Genomic DNA, 20660 nt, shown 5'->3' with positions numbered 1-20660 from the left:
CTAGTAAATGTACAGAGAACCTTCACGGCACGCATAACGGAGATAAAACACCTCAATTACTGGGAGCGCTTGAAATTCCTGAACCTGTACTCCCTGGAAAGCAGGCGGGAGAGATACATGATTATATACACCTGGAAAATCTTAGAGGGACTAGTACCAAACTTGCACACGAAAATCACTCTCTACGAAAGCAAAAGATTCGGCAGACGATGCAACTTCCCCCCAATGAAAAGCAGGGGTGTCACTAGCACGTTAAAAGACAACACAATAAGTGTCAAAGGCCCAAGACTGTTCAACTGCCTCCCAGCATACATAAGGGGGATTAAAAACATAGGAAAGAAGGAACACTGCAACAGGCCTACTGGCCCATGCGAGGCAGGTCTAAGTCTCCTACCGGCTTAAGCCAATGCCCCAGCCTAGTTAGGTCGGGACACATTTACTTAAGGAAGGAACACGGCAACTGACCTAGTAGCACAATCTAGTCAGATCCAACTCACATCCACCCACACCCACTCATGTATTTATCTACCCTATTTTAAAAACTACACAATGTTCTAGCCTCTATAACTGTACTTGGGAGTTTGTTCCACTCATCCACAACTCTATTACCAAACCAGTGCTTTCCTATATTCTTCCTGAATCTGAATTTTTCCAACTTAAAATCATTGCTACGAATCCTGTCTAGGTTAGATATTTTCAGCACGTTATTTACATCCCCTTTATTTATTCCTGTCTTCCATTTATACACCTCAATCATATCCCCCCTAATTCTATGCCTTTTTAGAGAGTGCAGATTCAGGGCCCTCAGTCTGTCCTCATAGGGAAGATTTCTGATACATGGGATCAACTTTGTCGAACTCCTTTGTATGTTTGCAAGAGCATTTATATCCATTCTGTAATACGGTAACCAAAACTGTGCAGCATAATCTAAATGAGGCCTAACCAAGGATATATAGAGTTGAAGAACAATCTGAGGACTCCTATTATTTATGCTTCTTGATATGAAGCCAAGGATTCTGTTACCTTTATTGTGAACACTTATGCACTTTTGTCTTGGTTTCAGATTATTGCTAACCAGAACTCCTAAATCCTTTTCGCAATTAGTAATATTAAGATCTACATTGTTTATTTTCCTGTCCAACATTTAGAACTTTGCATTTGTCTATATTAAACTGCATCTGGCATTTCAGCAATGGCCCTCACGATTGAGTTTCCAAGTGCTACCACCCCTGTCTCAGAGAGATGAACCCCATCCCTTGCATACATATCATGTTTGCCATAAAAGTTGTCTCAGTTGTCAATGAATGGGATTGCAAGTTCCTTTGCAGTATCTGTCTAGCCAGCAATTTACACCAGTTGCCCTAGACAACCATTCATTGCCCACTCCCTTTCTAGGCAAGATGCTACATATGATTGGGACCCCTCCCTTAGACTTAATTAAATCTATAGCTGACCTGTACTAATCTAGCAGCTCTTCTCTCCTACCCTTCCCAATATCATTTCCACCAGCACTGAGACAGATAATAGGCTTGTTCCCATTACCTGACATGATATTATCCAACCTGTTGACTATGTCACTAACACCAGCTCCAGGGAAGCACACTCTATCTCTTACCTTCTTATTCCTATTACAGAAAGCACAGTCCATATATCTTACCTGTGAGTCACCAACCACAAGGATCTACTTACCTCTATTTGCAGGGAAGTAGTACCTTTACCTTCACTGGCCACTGAAGTACACTCATCCTGAAGAACAGAGAAGCTATTTCCTACCTTCAAATCTTCTCTCTTAACTTTCCTTATTTTGATGCTCTTCCCATTACTGGGAACCACTTGCCACTTGTGGCAGGTGCTAGACTGCACCTCACTGCTGGTAGCCGTTGCTACCTCCACACCTACAGCTTCCTTGCAGCGAGAGATAGACTGCACCTCGCTGCTGGTAGCCGTTGCTACCTCCACACCTACAGTTTCCTTGCAGCGAGAGATAGACTGCACCTCGCTGCTGGTAGCCGTTGCTACCTCCCCACCTACAGCTTCCTTGCAGCGAGTGACAGACTGCACCTCGCTGCTGGTAGCCGTTGCTACCTCCACACCTACAGCTTCCTTGCAGCGAGTGACAGACTGCACCTCGCTGCTGGTAGCCGTTGCTACCTCCCCACCTACAGCTTCCTTGCAGCGAGTGACAGACTGCACCTCGCTGCTGGTAGCCGTTGCTACCTCCCCACCTACAGCTTCCTTGCAGCGAGTGACAGACTGCACCTCGCTGCTGGTAGCCGTTGCTACCTCCACACCTACAGCTTCCTTGCAGCGAGTGACAGACTGCACCTCGCTGCTGGTAGCCGTTGCTACCTCCACACCTACAGCTTCCTTGCAGCGAGTGACAGAGTGCACCTCGCTGCTGGTAGCCTCATTCCCCTTCACCATTCCAGCCACCTCACACTCACTCCCAAACCCATTGAGGTGAACCTTCAGCCTCCTAATTTCCTCCTGGAGAAGCAAGACCTCCTCCTTCAACTCTCCAACCTTAATTTTTAAAACACTGCAAAAGCAAGCCATGCTTTGTAACCGTCCACACTAATCCCCAAAGCGGCTCAGGGCCTGTGACCTCACGTGACGACTGACCACTGACCACTGACCACTGACGACTGACCACTAGTCCCCTGGCTGTCTTCAAGCAGGCACTGGACAAGCACCTAAAGTCGGTACCTGACCAGCCGGGCTGTGGCTTGTACGTTGGATTGCGTGCAGCCAGCAGTAACAGCCTGGTTGATCAGGCCCTGATCCACCATGAGGCCTGGTCACAGACCGGGTCGCGGGGCCGTTGACCCCCGGAACTCTCTCCAGGCAAACTCCTGAGAAACAAGAGAGTCTTTCCCACCATGTTTCTGAGAGTTTACCAAGTATGTAGGAAAATATTTGATAAAGCCAAGAAACTGCGGTACCTTAAGGATTTTGTAGAATCAGCGTTGCTGGCAGCTAGAAAAACTTGTCATAGGATATTAGGATATCACAACACAAATATTCGATACAGACTGCTCAAGGATCAAATGTGATTTTCAGGGACATTAGAATCTATAATAACTTGGCAAACTGGCCGGAAGCTAAAGTCATTGTCCCTTGTTTCCCTTGGCTTGACAACATTGTCCCTTGTTTCCCTTGGCTTGACAACATTGTCCCTTGTTTCCCTTGGCTTGACAACATTGTCCCTTGTTTCCCTTGGCTTGACAACATTGTCCCTTGTTTCCCTTGGCTTGACAACATTGTCCCTTGTTTCCCTTGGCTTGACAACATTGTCCCTTGTTTCCCTTGGCTTGACAACATTGTCCCTTGTTTCCCTTGGCTTGACAACATTGTCCCTTGTTTCCCTTGGCTTGACAACATTGTCCCTTGTTTCCCTTGGCTTGACAACATTGTCCCTTGTTTCCCTTGGCTTGACAACATTGTCCCTTGTTTCCCTTGCCTTGACAACATTGTCCCTTGTTTCCCTTGGCTTGACAACATTGTCCCTTGTTTCCCTTGGCTTGACAACATTGTCCCTTGTTTCCCTTGGCTTGACAACATTGTCCCTTGTTTCCCATGGCTTGACAACATTGTCCCTTGTTTCCCTTGGCTTGACAACATTGTCCCTTGTTTCCCTTGGCTTGACAACATTGTCCCTTGTTTCCCTTGGCTTGACAACATTGTCCCTTGTTTCCCTTGGCTTGACAACATTGTCCCTTGTTTCCCTTGGCTTGACAACATTGTCCCTTGTTTCCCTTGGCTTGACAACATTGTCCCTTGTTTCCCTTGGCTTGACAACATTGTCCCTTGTTTCCCTTGGCTTGACAACATTGTCCCTTGTTTCCCATGGCTTGACAACATTGTCCCTTGTTTCCCTTGGCTTGACAACATTGTCCCTTGTTTCCCTTGGCTTGACAACATTGTCCCTTGTTTCCCTTGGCTTGACAACATTGTCCCATGTTTCCCATGGCTTGACAACATTGCAGAATCGGCTAACATAAAACATGATAAACTTTAATTATATAATAATAGTGGCAGCTTATTTAAATTAGATTCATTTATAGTAATGGATATAGTCTACAGCCTAAAACTAGTCTACCTTTTGGAGTGGTTCTGATGGTTCAAAATCTTGTGAGATAAACAATGGCTGTTTTCCTGTTGGTTAAACTACAGATGTCTTCCCCTTGAAATGAGTCGATGGTGGACCCGTTTTCTAATATATAGAAAGATACCTAGATAATTGCCAGATATCTATATTTAGGATATCAAGTATTTTACATCATATCAAAGTTGACCGAATTTTTTACAATTATCATGGTACTAATGTAAGGTTTGTGCGGCTGCCGCTACAGTGTGAGTGTTTTGTGGGCTGCTACTCTTAACGTGCCTTAAAAACTGTTCAATCTTTCATGTACCAGCCACTGTGTACTGACTTACTGGGTACTGACTCACTGGGTACTGACTTACTGGGTACTGACTTACTGGGTACTGACTTACTGGGTACTGACTTACTGGGTACTGGCTTACTGGGTACTGACTCACTGGGTACTGACTTACTGGGTACTGACTTACTGGGTACTGACTTACTGGGTACTGACTCACTGGGTACTGACTTACTGGGTACTGACTTACTGGGTACTGACTTACTGGGTACTGACTCACTGGGTACTGACTTACTGGGTACTGACTCACTGGGTACTGACTTACTGGGTACTGACTTACTGGGTACTGACTCACTGGGTACTGACTTACTGGGTACTGACTTACTGGGTACTGACTTACTGGGTACTGACTTACTGGGTACTGACTCACTGGGTACTGACTCACTGGGTACTGACTTACTGGGTACTGACTCACTGGGTACTGACTTACTGAGTACTGACTTACTGGGTACTGACTCACTGGGTACTGACTTACTGGGTACTGACTTACTGGGTACTGACTCACTGGGTACTGACTTACTGGGTACTGACTCACTGGGTACTGACTCACTGGGTACTGACTTACTGGGTACTGACTCACTGGGTACTGACTCACTGGGTACTGACTTACTGGGTACTGACTCACTGGGTACTGACTTACTGGGTACTGACTTACTGGGTACTGACTCACTGGGTACTGACTTACTGGGTACTGACTTACTGGGTACTGACTCACTGGGTACTGACTTACTGGGTACTGACTTACTGGGTACTGACTCACTGGGTACTGACTTACTGGGTACTGACTCACTGGGTACTGACTCACTGGGTACTGACTTACTGGGTACTGACTCACTGGGTACTGACTCACTGGGTACTGACTTACTGGGTACTGACTCACTGGGTACTGACTTACTGGGTACAGACTCACTGGGCACTGACTCACTGGGTACTGACTTACTGGGTACTGACTCACTGGGTACTGACTTACTGGGTACAGACTCACTGGGCACTGACTCACTGGGTACTGACTCACTGGGTACTGACTCACTGGGTACTGACTTACTGGGTTCTGACTCGCTGGGTACTGACTCACTGGGTACTGACTCACTGGGTACTGACTCACTGGGTACTGACTCACTGGGTACTGACTCACTGGGTACTGACTTACTGGTTAATGACTCACTGGGTACTGACTTACTGGGTACTGACTCACTGGGTACTGACTCACTGGGTACTGACTTACTGGGTACTGACTTACTGGGTACTGACTTACTGGGTACTGACTCACTGGGTACTGACTTACTGGGTACTGACTCACTGGGTACTGACTTACTGGGTACTGACTTACTGGGTACTGACTCACTGGGTACTGACTTACTGGGTACTGACTTACTGGGTACTGACTTACTGGGTACTGACTTACTGGGTACTGACTCACTGGGTACTGACTCACTGGGTACTGACTTACTGGGTACTGACTCACTGGGTACTGACTTACTGAGTACTGACTTACTGGGTACTGACTCACTGGGTACTGACTTACTGGGTACTGACTTACTGGGTACTGACTCACTGGGTACTGACTTACTGGGTACTGACTCACTGGGTACTGACTCACTGGGTACTGACTTACTGGGTACTGACTCACTGGGTACTGACTCACTGGGTACTGACTTACTGGGTACTGACTCACTGGGTACTGACTTACTGGGTACTGACTTACTGGGTACTGACTCACTGGGTACTGACTTACTGGGTACTGACTCACTGGGTACTGACTCACTGGGTACTGACTCACTGGGTACTGACTTACTGGGTACTGACTCACTGGGTACTGACTTACTGGGTACTGACTCACTGGGTACTGACTCACTGGGTACTGACTTACTGGGTACTGACTCACTGGGTACTGACTCACTGGGTACTGACTTACTGGGTACTGACTCACTGGGTACTGACTTACTGGGTACAGACTCACTGGGCACTGACTCACTGGGTACTGACTTACTGGGTACTGACTCACTGGGTACTGACTTACTGGGTACTGACTCACTGGGTACTGACTCACTGGGTACTGACTCACTGGGTACTGACTCACTGGGTACTGACTTACTGGGTTCTGACTCGCTGGGTACTGACTCACTGGGTACTGACTCACTGGGTACTGACTCACTGGGTACTGACTCACTGGGTACTGACTCACTGGGTACTGACTTACTGGTTAATGACTCACTGGGTACTGACTTACTGGGTACTGACTCACTGGGTACTGACTCACTGGGTACTGACTCACTGGGTACTGACTCACTGGGTACTGACTTACTGGGTACTGACTCACTGGGTACTGACTCACTGGGTACTGACTCACTGGGTTCTGACTCACTGGGTACTGACTTACTGGGTACTGACTCACTGGGTACTGACTCACTGGGTACTGACTTACTGGGTACTGACTCACTGAGTACTGACTTACTGGGTACTGACTCACTGGGTACTAACTCACTGGGTACTGACTCACTGGGTACTGACTCACTGGGTACTGACTTACTGGGTACTGACTCACTGGGTACTGACTCACTGGGTACTGACTCACTGGGTACTGACTCACTGGGTACTGACTCACTTGGTACTGACTCACTGGGTACTGACTCACTGGGTACTGACTCACTGGATACTGTCTCACTGGATACTGACTCACTGGGTAATGTCTCTGGGTACTGACTCACTGGGTACTGACTCACTGGGTACTGACTCACTGGGTACTGACTCACTGGGTACTGACTCACTGGATACTGACTCACTGGGTACTGACTCACTGGGTACTGACTCACTGGATACTGACTCACTGGGTACTGGCTCACTGGGTACTGACTCACTGGGTACTGACTCACTGGGTACTGACTTTCTGGGTACTGACTCACTGGGTACTGACTCACTGGGTACTGACTCACTGGGTACTGACTCACTGGGTACTGACTCACTGGGTACTGACTCACTGGATACTGACTCACTGGGTAATGTCTCTGGGTACTGACTCACTGGGTACTGACTCACTGGGTACTGACTCACTGGGTACTGACTCACTGGGTACTGACTCACTGGGTACTGACTCACTGGGTACTGACTCACTGGGTACTGACTCACTGGGTACTGACTCACTGGGTACTGACTCACTGGGTACTGACTCACTGGATACTGACTCACTGGGTAATGTCTCAGGGTACTGACTCACTGAGTACTGACTCACTGGGTACTGACTCACTGGGTACTGACTCACTGGGTACTGACTCACTGGATACTGACTCACTGGGTAATGTCTCTGGGTACTGACTCACTGGGTACTGACTCACTGGGTACTGACTCACTGGGTAATGACTCACTGGGTACTGACTCACTGGGTAATGTCTCTGGGTACTGACTCACTTGGTACTAACTCACTGGTTACTAACTCACTGGGTACTGACTCACTGGGTACTGACTCACTGGGTACTAACTCACTTGATACTGACTCACTGCTTTACTGACTCACTTGGTACTGACTCACTGGGTACTGACTCACTGGGTACTGACTCACTGGATAATGACTCACTGGGTACTGACTCACTGGGTACTGACTCACTGGGTACTGACTCACTGGGTAATGTCTCTGGATACTGACTCACTGGGTACTGACTCACTGGGTACTAACTCACTGGGTACTGACTCACTGGGTACTGACTCACTGGGTACTAACTCACTGGGTACTGACTCACTGGGTACTGAGTCACTGGGTACTAACTCACTGGGTACTGACTCACTGGGTACTGACTCGCTGGGTACTGACTCACTGTGTACTGACTCACTGGGTACTGACTCACTGGGTACTGACTCACTGTGTACTGACTCACTGGGTACTGACTCACTGTGTACTGACTCACTGGGTACTGACTCACTGGGTACTGACTCACTGTGTACTGACTCACTGGGTACTGACTCACTGGGTACTGACTCACTGTGTACTGACTCATTGGGTACTGACTCACTGGGTACTGACTCACTGTGTACTGACTCACTGGGTACTGACTCACTGGGTACTGACTCACTGTGTACTGACTCATTGGGTACTGACTCACTGGGTACTGACTCACTGTGTACTGACTCACTGGGTACTGACTCACTGGGTACTGACTCACTGGGTACTGACTCACTGGGTACTGACTTATCATGTGGGAGTTCGATACGTGGATTAGGGAAGAAATACTCACGTAGGCTGTTTTTACGTATAATTGCTGTTATGTGGAGAGAGCCCTCAGCCGTTACCTATCTCACTGCTCACACTCGTAATACTGACTAGCCGGCTGCAGTACCCTATGTGAGGGGGCCTTATACTGCTGAGGTCAGCACAATATGAATTCAGATAGTGACTCAGGCAGAGACGGTTGATCGTTGAGTCAATGGTACAATAGTTACTGGTAACTGGTTACTACTACTGAGACTGGTAACTGGTTACTACTACTGAGACTGGTAACTGGTTACTACTACTGAGAGCTCGGCGACGCTAACGTATGTCGTCCCGACATACAACTAATACAAACTAGAGATGGCAGGTATAAGGCTTGGGCTGATTCTATACAATGTCAAAGTACACAACATGAAACATTATATATACATAAGTAGAACATTGGAATGAAAGCGTACGTAACTGAAACTGTAATGCAATACAAGGTATACTATAGTACAACTTAAAACTCAACAAATGAACAACGAACTCAACGTTGAGATTACAGTGATAAAAAAAATGTTGATCGATCGATCTGTATTCGTGTGATCTACGGATTCTGAGGAAGGAATATATACAAAGAAAGAGTGTTTAACAGAAAGGCAGATTCGGTGCACGCAAATCTAGACTGTTAACTCTCAGAATGCGGAGAGAACATGAACACAAAAAAAAAATTCTTGAATACTGATAAGTTGATACTGTAATTATTCATCTATACAGGTTATTTACATTTAACCCCAACTCTGCTAGGGTAAGATTGGCATATGCAGAATGGGTGTCATCTCTGGGAGGATCAAACTCTGTAGCATTGGCTAACTCATGCTGTATTTGAGGCAAATCAGAATTGGAAGTTACAAATGATACTTGAGGATTTCTCAATACCTGTCGTGTACGTAGGGAATAACGACATTCAGGTTGATCGTCTGACTGAGTATCAGAGGAAGAGAGTACAGGATCAGGAGGATTGTCAGAGTCTGTCACATTAGTCTGGGTTGGAACATCATTATCATCACATACTAACTTCATATGATCCAAATGCGATTCTTTATACTGACCAGTACTAATCTCTCTAACCTTATACTTATTACCAGTGATATGTTCAACTACTCGATAAGGACCAACAAACTTTTGATCAAGCTTTGGCATTGCAGACGTTTTGTTAAAGTTAGTCAGCATAACTCTCGAACCTACTTTGATTTTGGATGGCTTTGCTCGAGTGTTTGCGACTCTTGTAAATTCTGCTGTTGATTTATGAAGTGTTTCACGGATTCTTCTAAAAACACTTTGAGCTAAGCTGGTACGAGTTGCTATGAAATCATCAGAGTTGTAATTTGGTTTCGGATTAGAATATAACAACTCATAAGGCAAACGTTTATCTACACCATACAATGCATAATGTGGAGTGTCGCCTATAGAAACATTGTAAGCAGAATTTATAGCACACTGCACATCAGGTATAACTTCATCCCAAGTTTCACTGTTGGGATTGATAGTGGCTCTCAAGACATCAAGTACTTTCTTATTGGTTCGTTCCGCTAACCCATTGCTGGCAGGATGATGAGGAACAATGGTGGATTTAGAGATCTTGTACAAGGTACACAAATTTTCAAGAATTTCATTACAGAATTCACCTCCATTATCTGTTACTAGGGACTTAGGGGTGGTATGCCTGCAGATAATGCGTTCTTTAAACGCTTTAGCTACTGTCTCGGCAGTCTTATCTGCAATAGGAACTAACTCACAATATCTGGTGAAATGGTCTACCATAACACACAGATGTTTGTTACCTTGGAGGGAACATCGGAAATTAGTTAACAAATCTAGCGCAACTCTTTCCCAAGGTTCGCTAGTAGTTGGATACACTTGGATTGGATTAGGACCACTAGCATTGCCTTTATGTTGCATGCAGACACTACATTTCTTAACATACTCAGAAATATCAGTTGCCATTCGAGGCCAAAAGTATTTCAATCTGGCTTGTTTTACTGAACGATCCATACCAGGGTGTGCAACACCTGGTACATCGTGAACTAGCTGTAAGGCTACATTCACTAGTGACTGTGGAATTACTAACTGGTATACTCTTCTGCTAGGAGTACCCAGCTCGGCTGTTCGATACAGTAATTCTTGGTTCATGAGAAAGTCACTGATGGGTGCTGGTGGCTTCACAGTCAGAACAAGATCTTCCTGGAGCAGGAATCGAATCACACCAGACCACATGGGATCTGTTCGTTGAGCGTTCTTTACATCTTCAGCACTAAATGGAGGGTCTGCAGTTACTATACTAACATGTCGCGACAAGGCATCTGCGACTACATTTGACTTGCCAGGTAAATGCTCAAAGGTGGGATTGAACTCTTGGATAGTCAAGGTCCATCTAGCTAACCTTCCAGTAGGTTGTTTGTTCTGGAATAAGGGTATCAGTGGAGCATGATCTGTCAAGACATGAACAGAGTACTGATAAATAATGTCTCGGAAGTGCTTTAAAGAACATACTATTGCTAAAGCTTCTTGCTCAGTTACTGTATAATTACGTTCAGCCTTCGTAAGGACTCGGCTAGCAAATGCAACTGCGTTGTACTTGCCATCTGTCTTCTGAGCTAGTACGGCACCTATGCCAATTGAACTAGCATCAGTTGTCAGATAGAAAGGCTTAGAAAAATCTGGAAATTTCAAAATTGGAGCAGATGTTAGCTTTTCTTTTAGAGTTTGGAATGCTCTTTCTTGACGGAAGGTCCAAACAAAAGGAGCATCTTTCTTAAGCAACTCAGTTAGAGGAGCAGCTATGGAAGAAAAATTGGCAATGAAAGATCTATAAAAACCTGCTAAGCCCACAAAGGATCTTACGGCATCAGCAGTTTTGGGAGTTGGAATATTTAGTACTGCAGTTACTTTACTTTGGTCAGTCGTAACCCCTCTAGGAGTGACTACGTGACCAAGAAACTTAATTTCTGATCTGAAAAATTGACATTTAGACAGTTTGATCTTTAAATTGGCTTCTTCAAGCTTACCAAGTACTACATCAAGTCTTTTCAAGTGTGTATCCACATCTTTAGACATGACGATTACGTCATCTAAGTACACCATAAGTGCATTACCTATGAGACCTCTAAAGATATTAGTCATGAGCCTTGAGAACGTGATAGGGGAAGATCGTAATCCAAATGCCATACGGAGGAAGTGATAATGACCTGTAGGAGTGGAGAATGCAGTTAGCTCTTGGCTGTCCTCGTGAAGAGGGACTTGCCAAAACCCCTTGTAACAAATCTAGGGTTGAAAAGACTTTGTTATCTCCGATATTACGTAAAAGATCACCCAGTACAGGGAGTGGAAAGCGATCTGGAATGGTTTTTGCGTTTAACTTCCTAAAGTCAATTACTGGACGCCAAGTACCATCCTTCTTAGGTACTAGTATCAAGGGTGCATTCCAAGGTGAATTGCTAGGTGCAATAACTCCATCATCAAGCATTTGATTGATCAATTCTTCTGCGACAGCAACTTGTGAATGAGGCATTCTGTACGCAGGTATGTAGATAGGTCTAGTACCAGGTTCAAGTGGAATACGATGGGACAATAAGTTCGTTATACCCATCTTCTCACCTAGTAAGGCAATGGCTTTACGACGTTTGTTCAACAGAGTCAACAAACGCTTGACTTCATCTGGGAAGTCAGTGGGAGCTAAGTCTTTCTCCTCTACTGGTGGAACAGATTGATCCAGTGGAGTGGATGAGGTCTCCCCGGCAGAAATAGCACCGACCCACTGGTCAGGTGACAACTCATCCTCTACCTGAACAGGGTAAGGATAGTGAACAAGGTCAACAAGATTGGTATTTGCCCTAAGGCGAACACTGTGACCAGAAGTGTTGGCCAGGTAGAAATGGATCTTACTATCTCTTACAACATGTAAGGATGGTTCAACAAATAGACCTTTTACTTTGCAGGAATCACTGTCAACTAGGACGTTATCACCATCTGGAACACTAGGAACAACAACAGACACTCTAGTGAGAGCACTAGCCGCAACAGAAACGTCTTTCTGCAGACGGTATGTGACATCAACAAGAGATGGCATTACTAGTTGCAAGTAATTGTTTTCCGACAAGGCGTCCCCTGTGGAGAAACTACTACTCGAACTAGCAGGCATTGCAGGGATAGGTTGAGCACTCAAGGCAATCTGAGCGTCCTCGGACACTTGAGGCATCGGACTATCCTGCAATTCTGAAGGTATAGGTGGAACACTGATGGGAGTGACAGAATTACCAGTGCCTGACCGCTTGGGTACGCTACTGGAGAAAGCATTAGCTTGTAAGGACTTAATCCGTACATCATACTCTGCAGCAGTATAACAGATTTCTGATCCAAGCTGGTAACCCCAGAATGGAACGATCAAGTCGTCAATTTGTGCATGCCATCGATAAGGGTCGAGCACAATGCGTAAGTCTCGCATGGAAGCAAATCCCAGTAGAAGGTCACCAGGGAAAGTAATCTGGTCGACAACAAAGAAGGAAACAGTGAAGTCTCTACCTTGGATAGAAAAGGTTAGGGAAGTCCGACCTCGGACACGCAGGTGAGAACCAGATACTCCACTAAGGGAGGACACAGGAGTCGGTTCTACGAGAAGGACATGTCGTAACTTCTTATCCTTAAACAAACTAGACCTAATAATATTGATTTGCGCACCAGAGTCCATGAACAATTGAACGGGCGCATTATAAACAGATGCCTGCACTATAGGGCCTATGGTTGCATTGGAAGTTATGTGCAAACAAAAAGGTGGATTGTCATCAGAAAAGACTTGTTCTACTCCATCCCCAAAATCATCTATGTTAGAAACATGTGAAGCAACATCATCAGCAGGGTTGTCATTCTCGAGACTGCTTAAGGCTTCAAAGGAATTGTGAACGGGGATGGTGTACTCATTATCACCTACTGTCACCATGGGACGGTTTGACTGGGGCGCTCGAATTCCCCCGAATTGGAAGAACGAGCCTGGTTCTGGTTAGTTTGAGAATTGAATGAATGAGCCTGGTTCTGGTTATTTTGAGAACCACGAGATCTGTTTCCTCTACGGGTTCTGCGGTTGGAACGACCACGGAAAGACCTAGAGTACTGAAGGTTATAGAGAGCATTACACTCAGATGTGTCATGTCCATGTATTCTATGATAAGTACAGTAGGGAAGATCTGAGTACACATCATCAGTACGACGTCTCTTAGGGTAACTATCAGGACAATTAATTGCAATATGTCCACGGAAACCACAGTTATAACAATTCCGCCGACTATGGTTACTGAATGTACTATGAATACTACGAGGTGTATAACGACTCTGTACACTGGTTCTTGGTGATCTCTGAGATGGTTGACGACTACGATTTGTCTCTATGGCGCAAACAAGAGGTGGTGCAGACTGAGGCATATGTGTGACATTACTTTTAATACAAGGGAAAGTACCCTGGGGGCACAAGGAACGTATATGATTTAAGGCTGTAAGTGGTTCCATCGTTACAGTTGGAGGATCAGCCTCATAAGCACACACAGAAGCAGGCGGCATTAGTTCTTTAATTGCTCCAAAAGCTGCTATTTTAGCAATTGATTCTGTAAATGGTTTAGCCTCTTCAGGGAGAAAAGATGATGATTGGACAGCATTGATAAATGATGATAAAAGTTTGTCTAATCTAACAGCAAATGCACTCAACGATTCAGTACTCATGGGTGTAGCATTCACTAGTTCCCTAAGAACGACATATGGATCAGCTGTTTTTACTGGGACAAGGAAAGAACGAATCAGTTCCTCATATTGTGACCACTTAGTAAGATTCCTGAAATCTCGCATATCAAGGAGATCAACAACGTGAACAGCAGCAGGAGATCGATAAAGAGCTTCTTTAGCAAGTCTGATAAGGCTTTCCTCTGAAGGAGGACCTTCACCTAGAGCACTAGCACGAGAACGAATGGCTGCAAACCATGCTTCAAGACTATGTACATGGCCATTGAATAAAGGTAACGCATCAAGGGAATCACGAGTATAACTATAATATCTCGGTGTCTGGGTCGGTCTGTCAGTCGGTAAGGAACTATGAGGACTGATGACAGGACCAGCAGTAGCCTTAGAGGTCTGAGTGTCGACATTCACTAAAGTACCACTTGACGGTATGTGAGACATAATGGCAAAATAGCACGAGAACAAACAAAGCAAAAATAATGAACAATAAAAATGATATAAAATTCTAGAATTGAAATGAAAAGATATACAACTAATTTTGCAGATAATACAAATAATGTCTAAGATACACTGCAAGAGGAAGGAAAACTCAATTCAAAGGACTATTGACCAAAATAAAAAATAAAAATTTACATTGAAATATACAAGTAAAAATATTACTGGAGACTGAATTAAATTCAAAATGAGCGTTCTTTACTCTTGCTAATAAAAAAATTAATTAATTAAATTTTAAATCAATGTAAAAAGTATAAAATAAAATTACTAAATTGATAACTGGGAAATTTAAGTATTTTCTAAGAATGCATAGACAAAATTAAAATATAATTCATAAAAATATCAAGAAAAGGAAATAATTCACTGCAGAACAAGTTCAACAAAATAATTCACTTCAGAACAAGTGCAACAAAATAAAGTGTAGAAATAATCACTGCAGTAATAAAGTGTCACTGGGAAAACTCAGGTTACATGATGAAATAAAATTAAAATATGAAGATCAAAAAAAAAATAAACTGATTGAACACTTTAACTCTTAATTGTAAATTAGACAAAACAATTTACTCAAGCAGAGTAAAGAAAACACTTTACGTTAAAAGTAATTGAAATTGCATCAAGAGTGAATTTGTTCAAGAAATATAAAAAATAATAATAAAATAAAACACAGGTAGGGTAACACTTACAGTGGTGGGGCACACAACAGTATTAGTTTATTCTTACAACAAATTCCTGCTGTGACTGATACAACAAAATCTTACTGTGATTGATACGACAAAAATTTGCTGGCAAAAATAATGGTACACAGTCTGCGAAAAAATTAGAGGAATGAGACACTGCTGGCATACGAAAAAAGGACACACATAGAAATAAATGGATAATTTGGTATACTGGGGTGAATATCACTGCATGAAATACAATGACACAACGCTGAAAAAATACAATAAAAAAAATGAATCACGTCACACAGAGTGACTGACTGGTACACTACACAATAATACTTACTACAGACAGGAGTAGCATAAGAAAAAAAAACACAGAATAAAAAATATAAGATAAGTGAAAAGAGTACACAAGCAATTTACTATAAATGTCTCACACACGCAAATGTCTTTAAATGCAAGAAAAATGTCTCAAGAAAATTATCACTGGAGTTGGGAGTAGTAGACGGGCGGTGGCGGGTGATGAGTGGGCGGGTGGTGTTTCCTCCTCCACTCACACTGTTGTCGTGAAGAAATGTGCTTTCTAGGCGAACTCACATAACTGGCTTATCGGTGGCACCAGCTACAATCTCTTGACCAATTATGTGAGCCAAAACAGTACTAGGACCCGGTACAAGGGTGCAAACAACCAAAGGTAGATGAGTGGATGGCTGGTGGTGGTGGTGGTGGATAGTGGTGGGTGGACGTTGGGGCTCTGCCGCGCACCCCGGGTGGTGGGAGAGAGTGGTGGGGGGGACGGTGAGGCTGCCACGCACCCCACTCACCCACGAAGATGGCTTAACCCACTCTATGCCACAGGAATGGTGAAAACCACTCTTAGCATCCAACAGGGAGCACAAAGCGATATAGACAATTCCTCAGAGGAACTTGGCTTACTTCTTACTGCATGGCTTACTTCTCTCTCTCAGCTGGGTTAGAAGCTGGGTTGGCTGACTGGCTTACACCACGAGAATGGCTGACTGGAAGACGTGTAACGATGCACAAAGCACGGAGGAGCAGTTGGATGACAGGAGACAGGCTGGATGATAGGCTGACTGGCGTTCACTTCCACAGTCTGGCTTACTGACTGGCTTAATTGCAAAATCCGGGTCAACCCCTCGGAGATTGAAGCAAATTAGCACACGAACTAAGCCAGGAAGCTTGAAACGGCTGCAACAGGCTTGCAGGATGAAATTGTGAGGGGAGACAGACTGCTGGTGGCTGGAGGTGCGCGAGGGTAGTAGCTGGTGGCTGGAGGTTCACCTTTGACCCTGCCGGCTACTCACAACAGTCTTGTAACGTCCTGAATTACCCTTAAAAACGTAAATCCACGCTCCACACCGCTGTACACCATTTATCATGTGGGAGTTCGATACGTGGATTAGGGAAGAAATACTCACGTAGGCTGTTTTTACGTATAATTGCTGTTATGTGGAGAGAGCCCTCAGCCGTTACCTATCTCACTGCTCACACTCGTAATACTGACTAGCCGGCTGCAGTACCCTATGTGAGGGGGCCTTATACTGCTGAGGTCAGCACAATATGAATTCAGATAGTGACTCAGGCAGAGACGGTTGATCGTTGAGTCAACGGTACAATAGTTACTGGTAACTGGTTACTACTACTGAGACTGGTAACTGGTTACTACTACTGAGACTGGTAACTGGTTACTACTACTGAGAGACTCACTGGGTACTGACTCACTGGGTACTGACTCATTGCGTACTGACTCACTGGGTACTGACTCACTGGGTACTGACTCATTGCGTACTGACTCACTGGGTACTGGCTGGGACACTTACCTTTCACTACTTCCTTCTTCTCTCATTCCAGCAAAAACACTTCCTCTGAACGTCTTTTCTTGGACTTCCTCCTCTTGTCTGCACCATTGCAAGCTCCTGATGATGTGTTGATTGCAACACGAAAGACCTAGAGCTATCATTCAGCTCACTGTTACTGATTTGCATATATATATTTATGCATATATATATATATATATATATATATATATATATATATATATATATATATATATATATATATATATATATATATATATATATATATATATATATATATATATATATATATATATATATATATATATATATATATATATATATATATGTCGTGCCGAATATGTAAAACTGGTCAATTAGCAAGAACTCATTTAAAATTAAGTCCTTTCTAAAATTTTCTCTTATACGTTTAAAAATATATTTTTTTCATTAAGTTAATATAAAACATTTTAATTTTGTACCAAAAGAATCTTAGAAAACTTACCTAACCTTATTATAACAAGAACAATTTATTTTAGCCTAACCCAACTAAATATATTTTACATTTGTTTACAGTAATTTAATACTAAACAAACACAGTGAAATATATTTTTTTCGTTAGGTTCAGAATGATTTTGGCGAAATTATTGCATACACAAATTTCCGCTTGTCCTATATGGCAAGATGAACGTTGCTATTTAAGCCAAGATCGCAAATTCTGCCTATTCGGCACGACATATATATATATATAATGCTGACGTTTGCAGTAGTTCTCCGGTGCTTCCCCCATCACATTGTAAATTGACGTCAGTGCCGGTGTTGCATCGCCCCGCCTCCCCGAGAGTGTCCCCACATTTACACCCCCCATGGGTCCCAAGACTCCCCTGAACGTCTGGGATACTGTCCTTTCAACCATGCGCACATACAAATACAACGACACTCATATGTACATACATACATGCACGCAGATGTATGTCACAGTACGTGTGTATACAGAAAGCACATAGGCTGTCAACGTAGCTGTTGAAACTAGCACCAGAGTAGACAGGACAAAGACGTACAAAATACTCAGATGAACAGAGGGAGTGGACAGTAGTGCTGTAGGAGAGGCGGAAAACAGGTACACGAATACACATATGCATGACTCATTAAATCAGACGAGTGAAGGGGGTGACAGAAAATATTTTTTTCGAGTCCCAGGGTGGAGGGGCCACAAGCTGTGTTTCGACCCCTGCAACCACAAATAGGTGAGTACACACACACAAACACAAACACACACAAACACAAACACAAACACACACAAACACAAACACACACAAACGCAAACACACACAAACACAAACACACGCAAACACAAACACACACAAACACAAACACACACAAACACACACACACACAAACACACACAAACACACACACACACAAACACACCACAGAACTGCAGGAGGCCAAGAGAGGAGTATGAAGAAAACAACAGAGCGATGGTGGACACACTTGCTGAGGTGGCAAGAAGAGCTCACTCGAGGAGAGCAAAGTTACTGGTTATGGGGGATTTCAACCACAGGGAGATCGACTGGGAAAACCTGGAGCCACATGGGGGTCCCGAAACATGGAGAGCCAAGATGATGGATGTGGTACTTGAAAACCTCATGCATCAACATGTCAAGGACACTACCAAAGAGAGAGGGGAGGATGAGCCAGCAAGACTGGATCTTATGTTCACCCTGAGCAGTTCAGACATTGAGGACATCAATTACGAGAGGCCCCTTGGAGCTAGCGATCACGTGGTTCTGAGTTATGATTATATAGTAGAGCTACAAGTGGAGAAGGTAACATGAATTGAATGGGAAAAGCCAAACTACAAAAGGGGTGACTACACAGGTATGAAGAACTTCCTGCAGGAGGTTCAATTGGACAGAGAACTGGTAGGAAAATCAGTAAAGGAGATGATGGAATATGTAACAACAAAGTGCAAGGAGGCAGAGGAAAGGTTTGTTCCCAAGGGAAATAGAAATAATAGGAAGACCAAAGTGAGTCCTTGGTTTACCCGAAGGTGTAGGGAGGCAAAAACTAAGTGCACCAGAGAACGGAAAAGGTACAGGAGGCAAAGGACTCAGGAAAATAAGGAGAGTAATAGAAGAGCCAGAAACGAGTATGCACAGATAAGGAGGGAGGCCCAGCGACAGTACGAGAACGACATAGCATCGAAAGTCAAGTCTGACCCGAAACTGCTGTATAGCCACATTAGGAGGAAGACAACAGTCAAAGACCAGGTGATAAGGCTGAGGAAAGAAGGTGGGGAACTAACAAGAAACGATCATGAAGTATGTGAGGAGCTCAATATGAGATTTAAGGAAGTATTTACAGTGGAGACAGGAGGGCCTCTGGGGGGACAGAACAGAGGGGGACACCACCAAGGAATATACCAACAAGTGTTGGATGACATACATACAAATGAGGAAGAGGTGAAGAAGCTGCTAAGGGACATCGATATCTCAAAGGCAATGGGATCGGACAACATCTCCCCGTGGGTCCTTAGAGAGGGAGCGGATATGCTGTGTGTGCCACTTACCACATTCTTCAATACATCCCTGGAAACTGGGCAACTACCGGAGGTATGGAAGACGGCAAATGTAGTTCCCATTTTTAAAAAAGGAGACAGAAAAGAGGCACTAACTCTAGACCTGTGTCACTGACGTGCATAGTATGCAGAGTTATGGATAAGATTATCAGGAGGAGAGTGGTGGAGCACCTGGAACGGAACAAGAGTATAAACGCCAACCAGCATGGATTCATGGAAGGCAAATCCTGTGTCACAAACCTTCTGGAGTTTTATGATAAAGTAACAGAAGTAAGACACGAGAGAGAGGGGTGGGTTGATTGCATCTTCTTGGACTGCAAGAAGGCCTTTGACACAGTTCCTCACAAGAGATTAGTGCAGAAGCTAGAGGATCAGGCGCATATAACAGGAAGGGCACTGCAATGGATCACAGAATACCTGACAGGGAGGCAACAACGAGTCTTGGTACGTGATGAGGTATCACAGTGGGCACCTGTGACGAGCGGGGTCCCACATGGGTCGGTCATAGGACCAGTGCTATTTTTGGTGTATGTGAACAACATGATGGAAGGGTTAGACTCAGAAGTGTCCCTGTTCGCAGATGATGTGAAGTTAATGAGGAGAATTAAATCAGATGAGGACCAGGCAGGACTTCAAAGAGACCTGGACAGACTGGACACCTGGTCCAGCAACTGGCTTCTCGAATTTAAACCCGCCAAATGC

Source organism: Cherax quadricarinatus, chromosome 2, assembly GCF_038502225.1.
Source record: "Cherax quadricarinatus isolate ZL_2023a chromosome 2, ASM3850222v1, whole genome shotgun sequence".
NCBI classification, from domain to species: Eukaryota; Metazoa; Arthropoda; class Malacostraca; order Decapoda; family Parastacidae; genus Cherax; species Cherax quadricarinatus.
Note: the sequence above shows the minus strand (reverse complement) of the source record.